At 36.6% G+C, this 18,457-nt stretch overlaps 1 protein-coding gene across 13 annotated transcripts in view; it reads left to right on the top strand.

Annotated features, from left to right (window-relative positions):
- The window catches only part of EYA4 (EYA transcriptional coactivator and phosphatase 4), a 288,859-nt gene that overhangs the window by 162,828 nt on the left and 107,574 nt on the right, over positions 1-18,457 (top strand). The gene's annotated exons all lie outside the window — the stretch shown is intronic.

Raw genomic sequence — 18,457 nt, 5'->3', positions numbered from 1 at the left:
CTTGAATATGATATAGATGATAAAAGTTGACCTATTGCATCAGGAAATTGATATTTAATGATGAGAAGGGTCTTAGCTTATTTTGACCTACTTGCTCCAGCATATGATAGATGTAGTTATTTTCTTGGTATAATAAAACAATATAGATCTAGGTAAAATGTTAATGACCAACATATTCTCTTTGGAGAGCAAATAACATTATGTGCAGTCCAGTTATAGTTTGAGTACTGTTCCTTTGTTTTATGCAGTATGATGTTCCTACAGTTAGTTGCTATACATATTATATTAAAAGATTGTATGTGGTTTTTCTTTTGGGTCATCAGAAGTATATAATATGATATAGGATTTTTGGCATTTGATCTTTGTTCTTTATAACTAGGTATCAAAATAGACCAAGTAGTTTTAGCTTATTGGAGCACTAGGAAATGGACAAACAATTAAATTTTTTCCTGTAAAGCAGAGTAATTCCAGGATGCATGGAGAGAAGGAATGTCCAACCTGTATTTCTTTTGGACATTTCCTTCCTAATCATTTTGCTGATCTTTATGAGTGACCTCTTATTAGTAATTAGATAATTTTTGCAAAAGCTGGTCTTGAGGAGTAGTAGGAAAAACAGAGCAATATCATCATCCTTATTATTAATATTTCATATCAAAAATGTTTACCCTTAAGACTATTCAGTACTTTTGGACAGACAGTGCTATGCAAATATATACATTTTAAACAAGCAGGAAGCCATCTGATTGTGTTCACAATTAATATCGTAAGTTAGAGAAGAAACAGAGTTTAGAGCTCAGTGTATTTAAACCTAGAACTAGATGATTTTCATTTATGTGGCCAATCCCAACCTATATAGCCTTAAAAATACAATTTTATTTTTAAAGTAAATAATGGTTATTTTTCAAAGACTATTTAAAATATATTTTATCATTTTATAATATATATTATATGTTATTCTAGTATATTGTATATAATATAATATACAAGAAAACTACCTTGACTTCCTGGAAACCAGTAATTGGTTGCCATGGATTAGCTACTTCTAAAAGTTTTCTAATCTGTAATATAAATGTGTGAAATTAGGTAAATCAATTTCTAAGGATTCTAAAGCTTTGTGATATCAAAAACAACTAACAAAACAATCCTTACTTACTGAAATCTGAGCTGGTTGACCTAGAATCGTGTTCACATTTGCTCAGACATTTTGCTAGTGGCTGGTCTATTCTAACTTCTAGTGCAAGAGACAGTCTCCTTACCCTACAAGTGTCAGTAATTTGAAGATGTGGCTATTCTTGGATTCTCTGTCTATTCACAGGTATTTAAGTATTGGAGTGCCAAAACTGGCACATAGTTGAGGCAATGATGGAACACCAAGAAGAGAGCAACATATGCTAAAGAACATTTTATACAAAAAGAATATAATAACTGAGTAGTCATTGAATAAAAGAATGCCAAAAATAGTATTTATTGTATGTGTGTACTGAGGTTGAGTTTTTATAACATAAAAATAAAACCATCAAAATGTCTTTATTATAAACTCTAAGTAGCATTACTTACACATCTATATACATTCTTTTTACTCATTAAGAACCACAAGCATTCACATATTTGCTTTCTCTCTTGCTCCCTGTCCCCTCCCATGCATGCGTATGTGTCACAAAGAGTGGGGGTTGGGAGTCAAGGAAGAGATTGACTGATTCATGATATTTTTTTAAAGCCTGGGGCTAGATAATTCTATTCTAAACAAAATCTAAAGTAAAGAACTGAGCTCCAAATGAAATACTGTATCAGCATAAAATGTATGCGAGGTGGAGACCCACTGACTTATAAAATGCTGCCTCACTTGGAATGTAGAGCTAATATAATTCATTTATTTAGCTAGCTTTATAGTGTGTTGGTTTTGGATTTAGAAAGATTAGAATAAATGTAGATGGAAATTGTTTTTACAGTAGGGAAGTAATTAAATTGGATGTGGAGAATTTGTCAGGAAAATTCTTGGAGTGACACATGTGTATCAGCAAATTCTTTGTCTTGCTTGGCCTTAATTCTTCTTTTGGAAAGAAATACTTGGGCTACAGATGTGACTGATAGATTGGAAAAAAGAATTAACAAACACATGCAGTGTAAGTAAAGTAAAAATAGTCGTTTTAGGAATAACAGTGTGTGTATACATTAAAGGTCAGACATTTGGGAGAGTAGGCTCATAAAATCTGATTGAATATGTTGTCATATTGAAAAGGATATACTTTTCATAGAAAAGTGCTTCATAGAAAATCAACTTCATTTATTTACCCCTGTGTTATTAACCATGTCCAGAATATAGCATTCTTGGTCTTTGTTCCTAAAACAAATGTTAACTGTATATGAGAAGACTAAAATTTTTTTTTCTCATACTTTCCCCTACCCTAACACTGTCTGTTAGTAGATAGATAATCTTAGAATATAAGTTGAAATATTTTTATGCTGAGTTTTTTCTGTATTTATTGTGTGTTTATTTGTGAAGATTTGTGCCTCATGTGAATTCACTCTAAGAGTTCCTGGATGAACAAAGTTAATAGCAGGCTTCTATGAGGATTACGTTTGTTTTTCACTGTTCTCTTTTCCGTTTTTTTTATTTCTGATGGGAAGTGGGGAATAATTTATTTCTTTCTATAATTGCATTCTTGGCAAATATGTTCGAGGGCCTCTATGTTAAAATAGTCCCCATAATACCCAAATGACTTCTTTGGTGATTTTCTTTGGTGAAGTGTGGTTTCTGTTTTCTTTTTCCTTTTTGAGTCATTAAGTGGTAGAGAATTTTCACCAAGAAGAGACCAAGAACATTCAAAGGAAATCAAACTCAAATCAGGCAATTTTGTTTTATACTTGTTCTGTTAATTAAGGACTGAATGAAAATAAAATGTTTATTGAAATTGGCCTGTGCAGTGACTTCTAGGAAATATTAGTTCTTTTCCTGTTACTGCTTCATCTCCTCCTGGCCACAGGCCTGCCAGCAGCTTACCATGAGGAAATGTAAGGGAGAATATTAAAATATAGGAAGTACTTAAAGTACATTTGAGCTAAGATGATAGTTTTTCCATGTGAAGAGTTAAAAATGATTCTGTGGGAAATGGTGAGGGTAGACTCTTGGATTTGCTGAGAACTTAATGTTGCTTGAAATCAACAAGCCATGGTCATGTGCTGTGTCTCCTTGCCTTAGTCTGTGCTAACTTCACAACTACCAAGAGAAAGGCCATGTGACTCTCCAGCTTTTAAAGAAGCATTGTAGTGAATCTCAGTGTTATATGTAGTATTTCAGTGATCACCAAGAAATTTATCCATGCAGTGTCTAGTAAAAGGTTAAAAATGCAACTATTTCATCTTATGTAAATAGTTATGATTTAACAATGTTATATTTAAGGCATTAAGTTATACATGTTTATTTGCTAATAAAATAATTATTGCAATGCTTCCAGAAGTCTGGAATGTTTATCCATTATAATTTCCTGTCACAAAATTAAATTAAGTGCTGTGTTTTTTTCATAACAGTGAAAGCTGAGAGCTCCTTCATGAAAACACCCATAGTACTTGACCGTGTCCAATCAAACATCCATCTAGACCAGTATTCTGGTCTAAGAAGCATCAGAAATCCTTATTACCAGGTTGTGTGTCCTCAAACTTGAAAATCTCAGGACGTAGTACCAATGAACTTTGGTTCTCTCAGTAACATTATCTAGCTGTAAATCCATGGGATTATGTAATCATTTCTTGGATTTAGCTACATTACTAGTGTATGTTACCTTTTGGACTAAAGAATCCAGAAAATTACTAACCACAATACAAAGTAATAATGCCTTCTAATTGTTGAAAACCACCTCTTTCAGATTATAAGATATTTTTCCCCTGAAAATGATAGATGAGTGATAGATAGATATTCTAAGAATGCACTTTAATTCTTGTGTTTAGGATTTTAAGAGAAAGGTCCTGAATACTCAATCTATATATTAAATAATTTAGTTACCCTGAATTATATTACAGCTTAATCTTTTTCTTTCCAATTTTGAGAGTATTTTCTCTCTTTCCAGGGCCTGGCCTCATGCAGACACTTCTCTAGTCTCTTCCTCATTTTGGCTAGCCTTCACTGGAGGTTTTCTAAAACCATTTTGCCTTCTCTCGGGTGTGCTGACAGATTCTTACAGGTGCGGAAGCGGCTGCGGTTTCGAACAAGAGTGAATGATGTGTTGTGTTGCTGTTAATCATATCCTCAATGTGTGGGAGATCATGACCCTTTTGATCAGGGCAGCTTATTGAGCTATTTCCTCAAAAGACTGTCTAAGATATTTGCTAAATCCAGTGATAGCAATCATAGCTGAAAATTTGAAGAACAGTCTCAAATCATAGATTATTGTTTCCCTAATGCCTCGTCATACATGTCTCTGATCAGCCTTGTCCTGTAATTACATTGGCAACCCCTGGTAATTCATCTTTATTGGCCAGCATAGCTTAGTTATCTGTACACTTGTTGGTGTCTTTGTGCATTTGTTCGCCGAAGTTAATCGTCTTCCATGATTAAATGAGTGTAAAATAATATGTGGGAATGGCCCTTACACGTTGTTGCCCACAGGATAGTGGCTTATTGTGTGTGTTTATATTTGAACAAGACATCCTTAAACCCATTAAGGGAGAAGGATGGGCAGCAACTAAAGGGAAAAATGACCTCATAATTGACACTTCTTCCTTCACACATGGGTTTTTCAGCCTTTGCTTCACTGTCTTCAGATCCCTAGGTTTTATTCTTCATCTTTTGCTTTCCTTTCATTTCATATTTTTCACATGTCATATCTGTTCACAATTCTTGACATGGCCCTCAATGCCTAGCATGCTCTGCCCACTTCCTATTACTCTAGCTTTGGTGCAGTGAAGCTTCCCCTGATGAGGTGGTCTGCATTCAGATCCCTTCCCTCCTTTCCCAGAGGCTGTACCTCTCCTTCCCCATTTGTACCAACTTTGCTCCTCCTCCTACTAGTTTTTCTCTCCTACTTAATTTCAGCTCATCTTTCAGATTGCTGCCCTTCCCTGGCTAGCCCACTGGTCTACCCCACCATCCTGTGGCTGCAGGGCACCATGTGCTTCTCCTACAGAGGCACCTCACTGGATTGATGCCTGCTTACTCCACTACAAGCACCACAGGGTTAGGGACCATACCTGTTTTTTTTGCTCCCCATTCTTATTATCACAAGGACTAGCATTTGGCATGTCCTCAACACATACCTATCAAGTGAATAAATAACTTCCAAATATACAAGTCCAGTTTGTAATCTGTCCTGGAAGATCTCTTGTAACCACAAATCCCTAATATAAGTTTATTAGGGATTTCTCTCTGCCATCTCAAATTCCTCTTATGAAAAATTTTAATGATTATGGTCCCTCTCTCCATGATCTTTTCTTTCCAGTGATAATTCTTCAGTTGTCCAGCCTCAGAACTTTAGAATAATCTTTGACTCTTCCTCTCTTTCCATTCCCAAATCCTGCTGGTTATCAAGTTGTATTTCATTTTCCTCTGCTATACTTTGAATCTCATGATTCTGTCCCCTCCTCCTGCCACTGTGAAAGTTCAAGCTCTCCTCATCTCACCTTTGAATTAATAAAACAAATCCCCATGGGGCTCCCTTGAATATAGGCCTTGCCTTTCTAATCCACCAAGTTGTTGGATGAGCCTCTGCTAAAGAGACTTTCCATATGACTCTGCCCTGTTCATTAATCAGACAGTATTTAGTAGACATTTAGAGTGTACACAAAAACATGAACAAAACCATTAACTAATAGAGTTGTGTGCAAGAGGTAAACATGAGGATATATACTGTCCAAGCCTAATTGCTGTCTGCAAGAAGTCAGGGATTATTGGGCTGCCTGTTATCCCCTCTCCCATTGTTCTTGTTCTAATCTGCTAGATGTTCACTTGCTCCAAACTGATGTTAAGAGTATGTGAATCTAACATGGGCTTCAGAAAGTACATTCCAAAAAGTACATACATATATACCGGGTATATGGGTACTTTGATTTTTATTCTTCTCCTCTCCTGTCGTTTCCTTCATAGACCTCAAAGTGAAGTAAGATATTTGTATGTGGTGTGTCTACCCAAGAGCATCTCTTTTTGGGCAGTACTCATCTGGTAGTTCTACAAGATGGGCTCACTTCACTAGCGGGGTAGAGGAGATTCGTACCACCCGAGTGCAGCTGGAGCTCAGGCACAGTGGCCAGAGTGGTTGGGAAGAGTTGCCTAAAAGATTTCAGGCTATGGCTGAATGTCAAAAAAGAGATAAGATTTGAAGAAATGGGGAAAAGAGAACCCCTGGTGAAGTACAAAAAAGGACCAGAAATTGCAACTGAAAGACATCTTTTAGGAATGATGAGTTGCCCCACTTGATTGTTGTGAAGAAATAGAGGCTGAGATTGGAAAATAGCTAAATTAGCACAGACTGAGGCTGGCTTGATTTCCTAATCATTTTAACTAAGACTCTTAATTGGTTTTAGCTACCATATGAGCCAGTTTAAGCAGGGAAGGGGGGTTTTATTCATTATTTTGTTGTTCTGATTTTAAACAAGGGTGTAAGACCTTAGCAAACTTGAGAAGAGGGAGCTTGCTGGACCTCATATGGTCTGGGAGCCAGGAACTGCCTTCCTGTTCATCTCCTGTCCACAGGTGTCCTTTTTGCTTAGCTATATCAGTGTCTTTATCTCTGCTTATGAAGATGGGCTGATCAGTCTTGTTTTTTCTGCAGGTCCCACAGTAGGAGGAAAATGCCCATGTGACGCTGCTCTTGATTTTATAATTTTTACCTGTTTAGGTACCTCGATAATAGGATCTCTCTCTTTTTCTCTATCTCGGTTCCAGATTCCTGGGGAAGGGAATGGTGTTAGAGAGACAGGTTTGCAACACAGACACATGGCTTTCAGGAGCCACCTTTTGAAGCATATGAAGCAGAGAGATCTTCCGAGAAAAGGATGATGGGCAGATAACCAAACAAGTGCCCTCAACTCTCCACCTCTGCCCAGAATATATAACTCACCTGTTCTCTCCAGCACCCATTCCCTGAGTCCTTTGTTTTATATAATCCAGTTTATATCACTGTCCCCTTCCCTAATTAGGCATAACTCAGTGGTTATGCATTTCATGAGGATGGAAACTTGGAGCTTGATTTCACAGGTCAGACATCTACAAACTATTTCTGCAATGTAGAGATTGCTTGAGAGAGCTTTAAGTGGAGTGGCAGCCAGACTACAAAGAGGAGCTCCATTCACCTCTTTCTATGAACCTTTGACCAATTTTTGACCTTCCTGTGCACATCCCCAAGCTGACAAGTTGCTATTCAGTGGAAACCAATTGAATACCAAATACCAGTCCAAATGTAAATTGCTCTCTCCATTTCCTGAGATTCATCCAGTTGTTAAATGACTGTCTGGTGAATGCATTTCTTACTGCACTTTAAATTATTTACTTTTCTGAAAACATTTTTTGCCAAAATAAGTGTCTAGGTTTGGACTTTCTTTTTTTTTTTTTTTAATCCAAACACACCCAAATAAATAAAACCAGCAATCAATAATCTGAAGTCCACACTTAAAATTTTGGCAACCTGTCTCTACAGGCATTGGGAAATCACCAAAGGATTTCTGATCAGGTAATAACATGATTAAAATGTACTTGTGATGACAGATAAGCCATAGCACAGTTGTCTGGAAGCAGGAATCCAGCTATGAGACTTATTTGAAAGACATTGAGCAAATTGTGGTTATTTGGGGAAGGCATTATACATTATTTTTTAACACATTTTGTTTAACACACATATTGTTCAAACACATTTTTCAAATTTTCTACGCCATGTTTTTTTTTGTCTTAAGAGCAAATATATATATAAAGCATGAAATAATAGATTCAGCTTGAAATAGGCATGGTGGCAGTGGGAGGAATCTGGCTGCTTCCTTCTGACAACTTACATTATTCTCAAAAGATGAGAAAATGATTGATTTCTCCACATGTATTAATGATGAATTCCAGAGAATGGCTACATTCCTGGTTGGCCTCTTGTACCGTAAACTGAGTTCCTCTGAAGTCTTTATGGTTAATAATATGAAACAGTCTTTCTGGAGACTGTTAGCTGCTTTGAATTAATCTGCTCAGAGTAACACATCACATAAAGTAGCATTTGTTTAGTGGCTTTTATCCTGAGGACCTGAGGGACTAAGACAAGACTCTAGTTATCATCAGTTAAGAATCAAAATTATTATGGATGGGGCAGCAAGGGTCTCTTGAGTTTATACCTTGTTGACTGATGTTCTGCTTAGGAGTTACCAAACTGCATAAACCCTTATGATCATGCTGGACTGAGAGTTTCTTTAGTGCAGAATTCTAGACTCAACGTGAGTAGAAACATGGAAGCTTTTGGGGAGCTCCACTGTATGTTGGGCCAACATAAGGTGGGAATCAAGAAGAGGATCTTACAGTTTTCTTTTCAGCAGTCAGTTATAGGAACACTTATTCTTGCCCTTAAAGTTACTGTTTATTGGCATCTCCTGTGTGTCAGGCACTGGTCTGCGTGCTGAGAGCAATTGCAGTGAACCAAACAGGAGCATGTGTGATGAGAGAGTATGTTAAAAGATGATGTATGCTGGGGCATCAAACAGAGGAAGAAGAGTATTGTGGGGGAGAAGTTGTGATTTTAAACTAGATGGTGATTAAGCAAAGACTTGAAGGAAATTAGGGAGTAAGCTGAGAGGAGGGCTGGGGAAGTGCATTCCTGTGGGGAGGAGCGGGTGCACAGGCCCTGCACAGGAAGCCTGGGTGGCGTGTTCAAGCAACAGCAGGGAGGACAGTGTGACTAATAGAGTGCGCCCAGAGTTTCAAATTTGAAATACCAATGTTCTAGAAAAAATTGCTATATCTGGTCTTTCCTGTATTGTGATAATTATTTACTTGGACTTTTAATAAATCAATTGCAAATAACTTTTTCTTGACTTATTGGTTATAGTCTCTGACAGGCACCTCATCCATCAGTGAGACAAGGTGGGGTTCATCCCCAGCGAGGAACACCTCTCTTCGCTCCCACACACCTCCTCCAAGACCAGGACTCTCTTCTCATTAGAAGTCTTCAAGCTTCTTCACTAACAGAGCTCACAGACCTGAAGGCTAGTTTTCTTTCTTTCTTTTTTTTAAGAATGTTCCTAAAGTTTTAGTCGTAAATATAGATGAAGATTTAGTAAGGATTCCAAAAGTTTGATTCATAAAGGTACAGAGGTTCTGCTCATTATCTCACAGTTAATCAGCACATCTCAGTTGTCTTAGCAACCTATACAATGCTCTCACTTGCTTTTCAATAAGCCAGTGGATGAATGGATTCCTTGTTCACGTGTTTATGGGTTTCTATCACCTGATACTTGATGTCTTCCTGGCAGACTTCCTATGCCAAATAACTGTATTTATATTCTTAAAATTCTTGTAACTAAAATTAAGCTCTACTTTTCCTAAAACTCTAAATTTCTGGTGAGAAAATATCCAACATAAGAATTGTTGGAAGAAAAAGATATATATTATATTTTTAAAATATTTTAATTATAATTAATTTCAAGCTCAGCAAACCGAATCATCTAATGAACTTCTCCCACACGGTTATTTGTCAACTACAGAGAAAGAAAAAAGTATAATGACAAATCTAGGTGTTACAGAGTTTATTTCCCCAAACTGACTTTCTTGCTTCTCTCAGATGATGTCGCAGAACATATTTTCTCTTACCTTGCATATAATTCTAAAGTTTTAGAGCTCAAACCTTATTAAGGCTTATATGGGCATGCACACATGTCACAGTGGTGAATGCAGTAGACTGCCCGAGCTCAGATCCTGGCAGCTTGACCTTAAATGAACTATTTCATGTCTGTTTGCCTCAGATGTCCTCATCTGTAAAATGGGGATGATACCATATTATCCCATGGGGTTATTTGAAGGACCAAGTAGACAAATATATGGAAAACACTCAGAGAACTACCTGTCTGCCACAGACTAGGTAACTCACTAAATGACTGCTCTTATTACACACAGGCATCATAATAGAATTGACAAGTGACAATCTAAGAGTAAAAAGAAGACAGAACAATAATGAAACATAAATGTACGAATGCAAACTGTGCAGTCACATGGGATGTTGTGGCCTTCACACAGAAGTGCTGTATGTTTCAGTAATCCCTGGGTGCCCTGGCATGCCTTAGTACAGTACAATGATTCTCATTAGTGTTAATCACCTGGATTCTCTGAGTAAAAGTTAAATCATATTTACCATCATTAACAGTTTGGAATTATTTCTATGCAAATGATTGCATTTTAAATGTGCCATTGCTTAAAATAATGCACATGTGAGCCACCCAGAAATTTTGACTAAACCCTAATGATCGTTTCTCAAAGGTTCTGGATAGCTGAGGTTTTGTAGAATATTTTCTTTTCCCATTAATAGGAACAATTCAATGTCAGGATCATTTAGGGATTTTTTCAATCCACTTTAGGTACCTAGCACAGTACCTGGTATGTAGTAGGAAAGCAATAAATATTTATTATTCAAATGAGTGAATGCATAGGCAGCTAGGTTTTACATTTTTCATTTGTGAGTTCTTTATGTCTTTACCTGGACTCTTCTCACTACCATGTGCCACCCAATAACTAATTAGGCTTCAATGTCATTCGTAAGCAAGGTCAAATCTAAGAGACCTCTTACCTTACTATAGCAAGTTGTGAAATTGCACAACCCACCAGGTTCCCAATACAGTCCCAACTTACTGGCCCAGTGTCCCCTCTGGTTAGTCTCGTTTTCAAGAAAATCTCAGTTTGCATGATAAATTTTATGTTTACTCTAATTAAAATCACTGTTCCATTACTAAATTTTTCAAGATAGAAGCGTAAACAATCAATCAAGCTCTTGTTTCTCCATTCCTCCCTTTTTCTGTCCAGTCCCTTCCTTTGTTTTCCTTTTTTAGGATGACTTTTATGAGGGGGCATTGCACTTTATCTTTAAGGCAACACAATATGTGAAAATGCTCCTTGAAACAAAAGATCACTTAGGAAATAACTTCTGTTTTTATAGGCTTGACTTAAATAGGAAGCTCCTTTATTGCATTCCTTCTCAAAAACACCATCTTTTCATGAACCACACAGTCCTGTACATGAAATGATGTGATTCTTTATCTCTGCTATGTTACCCATTCTCCCATTTTCTGTTATTCTTCAGATGGAAGATCCAGAGTTCCAACTAATGGCAATGTTAGATATCATTCTAGCGCCTGGGAAAAAAGATGATTAATGTGGTTTGGCAGAACACCAAGGCAGATGCACCACACCCTCTGTGCAGCAGCTGTTGTAGTGAGGATGGCTGTCTTTAGAGGGGAACATCGTGTCTGACATTGAAGGGGAGACAAAACAGGCTGCTGTAGCTCAGACACTGACTTTTATGTATTGTTAAACATAATGTTGCACCTATGTGCTCTCAGGCTACTGTGTACTCTAAAAGTTCCTGTGTCTTGGGGACTAAAATAGTTTGAGAAATACAAGGCTTAGAAAATGATGCTAGTGAAGCCAGCCCTCTGAGGGTCCAGAATGAGTCACCCAACTTTGGTGGAAAAGTGCTCTCTTTTGTAGACACTGACACTTAACCCGACTTGTGGCTCCTGCAGACTCTTGACATTGGGACAAGGGCATCCATGTGAGAGTATAGGCAGCATAGTACAACCCATCAATACCTTAGAAAAATAACTCAAGGTCAGTTTCTCAGGAACATCGTTTGACTGTTGGGGCTGCTTAGACAGAGTCAATAAACTTCACAGGCAGATTTCAAAGCTTTTTCCTGACAGTAGAAGAAGAGCAATGTGAGGCTTCAGAATTCTCCACAATTCCTGTATGTTCAGTGCCTTTTTACACTTTCAATTCCTTTTCCAACTTATTGACGGCATTCCGCCTAACAAATTCTTGGTTATTAGGCATAGAAATTTTAATAAAATTGAATTTTGTTTCATGGAAGTTTTCTTTTTCATGCACTGGAAGTGCTTTCTTTTTCATGCAATGATTACTGCTTTTGAGGAACATTAGAAATAGTTCGCTTTTACATATTAATAGTCTCTTGTTGTTTTATCAACTATCAGAACTTTAAACAGTAGTTGGAAAGTTTTCGGAAATCTTTTCTTTACTCGAATACATGACCCAGCTTCTCACAGTGCATTCTTGTGTGTGTCCCCTCTCTGTGGTCATGCATTGAGGATCCATTTAATTAAAGCAGCTGAGTGGCTGCTAAATAAAACTGGAAAAAAAAGGATGGTGCAAAATGTAGGCCTTGTCTTCAGATTAAGAATTAGATGAATAGCAGAAGAATGCTGCTTCTCCAACTGTGCAGTTCCCGGGAGTGACCAAACTGGTTTTACAAACCATGTGAATTGATTCTGTGTGTATGGGAAGGGTGAAGGGAGTGTTGAGACGAGTTTATTTGAAGTATTTTGAGTGTTTTTTACTTTCTAAATGATCTTGGGGATTATTTCTTTTCCTAATAGGGAAGGGAATTTTATTTAATAGACTTTCATTAAATTGAATTTTGATTTCCAAAGAAGCTGCATCAGTTGGTCGAACTCTCACTGAGTGACTGTCAGGACACGTCCATTTCTTCTTACTTAGAGAATCTGATTTATTCAGTTGATTTTTTCCTTCGTATTTTCATGTTACTTTTGCCCAGTTGGCTTTCTGTTGATATTGTCAGGAGTAAGAATAAGAAGTTCTCACTCTGACATGTGTTTCTTATTTCAAAGTTTTCCCCTAAAATTACTCCTTTTGTGTGCCATATAGAAGGTTTGTTTAGAAAACTTGGGGAAGCTTCTAAATTAGTGGAGTACAGAATTTCTCTAAAAATGTGGACATTTTCTTTGGTAAATTGTAGAATGGGAAAGGCCAGTTTCCTAAAGAATGTCCTGATGTGACTTTCTGGGGGAAAAGAAAAAAAGCCAGTTTTCTGGTTAAAATTGTATTAAGTAAAATCTCTTCAATTGCAACTAGTGAGATGCTCACGTAGATGAGAAACCCATGTAGGGTTATTAACAGCTGATGCGATTGGTGTATGATGCAGAAGGATTGAATTTGTTTAAAGATTAATCATGAGTGAAAGTTAATTTAGTATATTGTATAGCATCACTACACGGTTGTTTATCTCTTGGCTGAATGTGTGCCTTCCAAGGTCTGCAGTCTTGTGCCACCCTGTTTAGAGCAGTGCCAGCTCAGGGAAGCCTGTACCCATGCCAGGTCATGTTAAATCCAGGTCTGCATCCAAGGGGAATCAATTTGCTTTGCTAGTATATTTTCTGGGCATCATTTATACATGCTCAATTTTTTTCAGTGTCAGACCAAACATATTTATGTTAGAATTTATTCTTTATGATTGTAAACCATTTATTTTGGAGCCAATATAAATTATTCCTAATGAAGCACTAGGGACAGAAGGAAATTATTTTTGTTAAACTAGTACTTCAGTATATTTCTCTCCCTCTTTCAAACAGAGGACTCCTGTGAGAAACTGATATTCAGTATTACTCATTATCTGGTTAGTTCACTAGATCAAGATGTGGGTGTGTGGTATAGAAAAGTAGAAAAGTTGGGAGTTAAAAGCCGGCTGATACAAGCTATTGAGAATGAAAAATCAAATAAGGCCACTTATGTTTTAAATCAAGAATATGTTTTTGGTGAAAATATTTTCTAATGATTCACAGAAGAATGTTGTCAACTTTGCCTACATCTGCTGAAAATCAAAATATAAGTAGTTATGTAGCATTGAATTCTGGCAGGAGTCTGTGCTGTGACATGAAACAAAGTTCCCATTAAATGACGATACTTTGTATTTTTCTGGCTTTAAAAGTAGTTTCCTGACTTAAAAATGTAGCAGCATTTTTTTCTCCTCCACATTACATGGACAAGTTGGCAACATGCCCGTCTGATTTCCAGAGTAGGTTTCTTAACATAATTTTGATGGGAAGATAATTGTTTAATGTTAGTGTTTAAAGTTCTGCCATAGTTTAAACAAACTGAAAAAAAAAAACACAAAGAGGAGTTTTTGTATAATTACTGGTAAAACATACATGGAACATTTAGGCAGTAAGGTCCGAACAAATGGGAATAAGGGTTTCCAAGTTTTATAATATTCATAAGGATCCTTTACCTCATTGCTTGATTTTTTATGTTTCTGTATTTATACAACAGAAAAGCAGTGTATTTATCTATTTCTAGTTTTTTGTGTGCTTATAATCTCTACTTAAAAGAGTGTCATATAAAAATGAAACACACCTAATATGTATTATGTGCCAAACAACATCACTACAATATAAACTGAGGCAGAGACTAGTTAGAAGATTCCATGCCAGCCCCCTCGTGTAAACAGTTTGTGCTAATGTAAGGATTTTTATTTAGCAAAATCTATGAAAATTGACTTTGTGCTCTGGACATCACAGTGAAAGCTATCACCCTCTAACAATACTGTATTTAAGGTATTACTAGTTATCTTCTCTTTTAACAGTGTTATTTTGTAAATACCTTGGAGATGTTCTAAATTGTAATTTGTGTTCAGACCAACTTCAGTCAGCATCTTCTCCTTGTATGTAAATAGTAGACTTTTTCTTACTTGATTGGCATTAATTCTAATCAGCTCTAACCTTTTTGTGTAGAATGGAGACAAAGAGTTTGAAATGGTTCCTACAGGCAGCTTTGGTTCTGAAATTAAATGGAGAGAGCGAGCTTGAATTCTCCTATTTTGTTCTAGTGCTCTCTTCATAGAAAATTATATCAATTACCATAGAGTTTAGACACACACAAATTCTGAGTGCAAATATCATTCCCCTATTTACTAATATCGAGGTTTCCTATCCTTTTTAACCTAAAGAACTGGACACTTTCTCTTCTATTCTCATGAAGACTAACTTAGATACTATGTTTAATGTTTGACGCATAGTAAACACTCAATGAAAGGTAGTTATCTTCTCTGTGTACACAGCTGGCCCTGGGAACTTATGACCTGACCTAACTGAAATGTGGCAAAAATCCTTGAGTTATCTTTCCTAGGAATAAGCAGCCTTGGATTGAGGGTCTTTTCCTGCATCTCTCTCTCTCTATAACAGGAACTCAGTATTTTAGCAGATGTAGAGAAAACATGCCAGGCAGCATCTGTGCCATGGTGGTGATGGTGGGGTGGGAGTGGGGCTATACTGCTTTTTCTGTCCTTTGAGCAGTAACCACAGTGAACTACGGGGGAAAGAGGGGAGAGCTGGGGAGTTGCCCACCGCCTCATTGTGACCAGCCTTCTTCACTGGCTGCGGGAGGGATTTCCTTTACCTTTTTTGTTCCAAAATTTCAGCCAAAAGCATTTTTTTCACTAAAATTATTTATATGATTCTTGGGAATAAGATTTACATATGTGTATGTACACACACACACACATCTTGTTTGTATCTTTGTAGATCTGTGGACCCAGCATGCACACTCCAACACCCCAACAGATTGCAGACTGACACTGAAGGATGTCAAATGGCAATTCTTAAAACTTCTCCAAGATACCTTATTAGGGAGAAGTACTTTGGTACATCTGTTAAGTCATTGAGTGGCAGGTTCTTATTATGTTATTTTTCTTATTTAATTAGTTGCTCATTATTTATTAATTATCTCTCTAAAAACAACACTTGCCCTTTTTATTCCCTGTGAGATTTCTGAAAGGGTAACACTCGTAAAATAACACAGTATTATAAAAAGCATCTCAAAGTGAGAATCTAGTTAAGTATCTGGAAGCTTACATTCAAACTAATTCATTGTCAACACAAATGTTGAAATATGTACTGAAACAGTTCATTCAGTTTTTCCCTGAAAAAATTCATTTTGATGAAACACTATGGGGACTTTTTTACTGTAATTGGCAATCGTATGCCTGCCTCTTTGTCTAATCTCATGATTGAGGGAACAGTGCGATATAAAGATGCCGTTGAGACATGACGAGGAGGAAATGTTGCTACATGTTTATCCCTTGTGTAAAAATCCTGAGCCATCACTAAGTACGGTCTTTATATATTAGCTCAGTCAATAATAATTAGGATTATGTTAGATCTGTAGTAAGCCAGAAGGATTAGAATTTAAACCCAAAAGAATAATAGAGTGAACCCATTTGAAAATATAACAAAAATCTCATGTTTTTAGAGTAATAAGAGAGGGGACCAGTTTGGTTATAGAACTGCTATGGGTTGTAGAACTCTTAATTATTTAATATACTACCTCTATTAATTGTGAAAATACTACTACTAATAATAAATACCTTTTGCTGAGTGCTCGAGAAGTGGCACTGTGCAGTGACGAAGGGTCTGGGCCCTGGAGACAGACGGGCCACGGTGGAATCCAGCTCTTGCCATTTGCTCCATCAGCTGGGGCCCTTTTCTTAACCTTTCAGAGCCTCTCTTTTGCATCTGTGCTGCAGATAATAACAACGCCTGCCTTCTAGAGTTGTAGGGGGGATTAAACTAGCTAAACCTAAGGGTTCAGAACAGCAAGTGCTGTTTTACTGGTTCTACTGTGCTTTATGCATCTGTGTAAAAAGAAGCATTACTGTTGTACAGGCCAAGTAGTCAGTGTGTTATGCTAAATTAGAACTGATGTAGTTTTAGTACACCAGGAAGTAAACAGGATTCTGGGGTTCTTGAGACATAAACATTTTTTTTTAAAGTAAGGGTCCTTTCAGACCATCTTAATTTGTTTATACAGAAAAATAGAGATTGACCTGATAAAGAATGAAAACTATGGAATAGCTAGCTACCTTGCTTTACTGATATTTTCCTCAGTCTTCCTTTAACTCCTAAACACCTAGCCTGAACAATAGTGCTGTAGAGAGTATAGTCATATAAAACAAGCAATCCTTCAATTTTCCTTCTTTAACTAAAGGAAAAAAATAAGACTTTGTTTTGGTATGTTTAAGTCAAGGGTAGTTACGTATAGCATACAATGTTAGTTCCATATTAAAATGACAATGATGAAAAGGTTGTTAAGAAAGATGACATTGAATTTCAAGGATTTTCCTGAAGGTTCCCCCCCACACACAATGATTTATTTATTTATTTACGTATGATTGCATTCAGCTCCTTAAAATAATCTATTAAAATCTGAGTGATGATAGTCTTCCATTTGCACATTCATACTCTAGACTCTTTTATAAAAGAAAGGAAGCTACTCCACAATTAGTACTTCAGAACCGGGAGATTATCTATTCCCAGCATATATTCTTAATGAAAATGTCTTGGGAATTTAAACGCATGATGCCTTTGGACTGCTTCCTTTATTCACAATTTAAGTGAGTGCTGCAACAAGAGATAGATTAGATTTAAACTATAAAGCACATTCTCTTTTCTAAGTCTGAAATTATTTAGGTGATGAGGGGAAAGCAGTTAAGAGCCCTAGTTTCTAAAACCACAAATAACTTCGTTCCATTAAATCGTTCACATGAATTTAGTTTATGAAAAATCTGTGCTTGTCCCAGTCATTGTGCTCCTTCTGAAAAGACAGTACAAGCAGACCTCATTTTTTTGTGCTTCACTGCCTTGTGCTTCGCAGATAGTGTGTTTTTTACATAGTGAGGGTTTGTGGTACCCTGAGTTGAGCAACCCTATTGGGATAATTTTTCCAACATCTGCTCTCTTTGTATCTCTGTCATATTTTGGTAATTCTCACAGTATTGCAAATTTTTCATTATTATTATATTTGTTATGGGTGATCGCTGATCAGTAATTATGATTCAGTGAAAGCTCAAATGATGGCTAGCATTTTTTAACAAAGTGTTTTTAAAGTACGTGCCTTGTTTTTTGTAGACATAATCTCATTGCACACTATAGAGACTATAGTAGAAATAAAATTTTCATATGCACTGGAAAACCAAACATTTTCAATTAACTCTCTTGATTGTGAAAGTCATTTTATTGTTGTGGTCTGGAACCAAAGCTGTAGTGTCTCTGAGGTATGTTTATACACACTCGTAATGGATTTGACAAGTAGTGCTTCCTAGCTAAGTATTTTTCTTAAAACATTCAGAGCTGATTTTTTTTTATATTACAAATGTAATATATTACAGATCCTTTATGTAGAAAATTCATACAGTCATACTAAATAAGATAAAAATCATCTCTATTTCTAGCTCCTGTCTTCTGAGTAATAAGAAACAATTCCAGTTGTTGGCTTGAATATGAAAGATCTTTACTAATATAAAATATTTGAGACTAATATTCCATGCATTTAGTTATCAGCTCAGTCTATAAGTAATAGAAAGCATTTCCATTTAGTTTGGAATGTATTTCTGGTTTCCACATGGTCCTGCTTCTTCAGCCGCCTCAACGTGGTTTGCTTATACTTGCTAGTCCCCATGGCTCTTCCTGTGAAGAGAGGGAAATGGGA

This window comes from Manis pentadactyla, chromosome 12, assembly GCF_030020395.1.
Source record: "Manis pentadactyla isolate mManPen7 chromosome 12, mManPen7.hap1, whole genome shotgun sequence".
Lineage (NCBI taxonomy): Eukaryota > Metazoa > Chordata > Mammalia > Pholidota > Manidae > Manis > Manis pentadactyla.
Note: the sequence above shows the minus strand (reverse complement) of the source record. Positions and strands in the feature narration are given on the sequence as shown.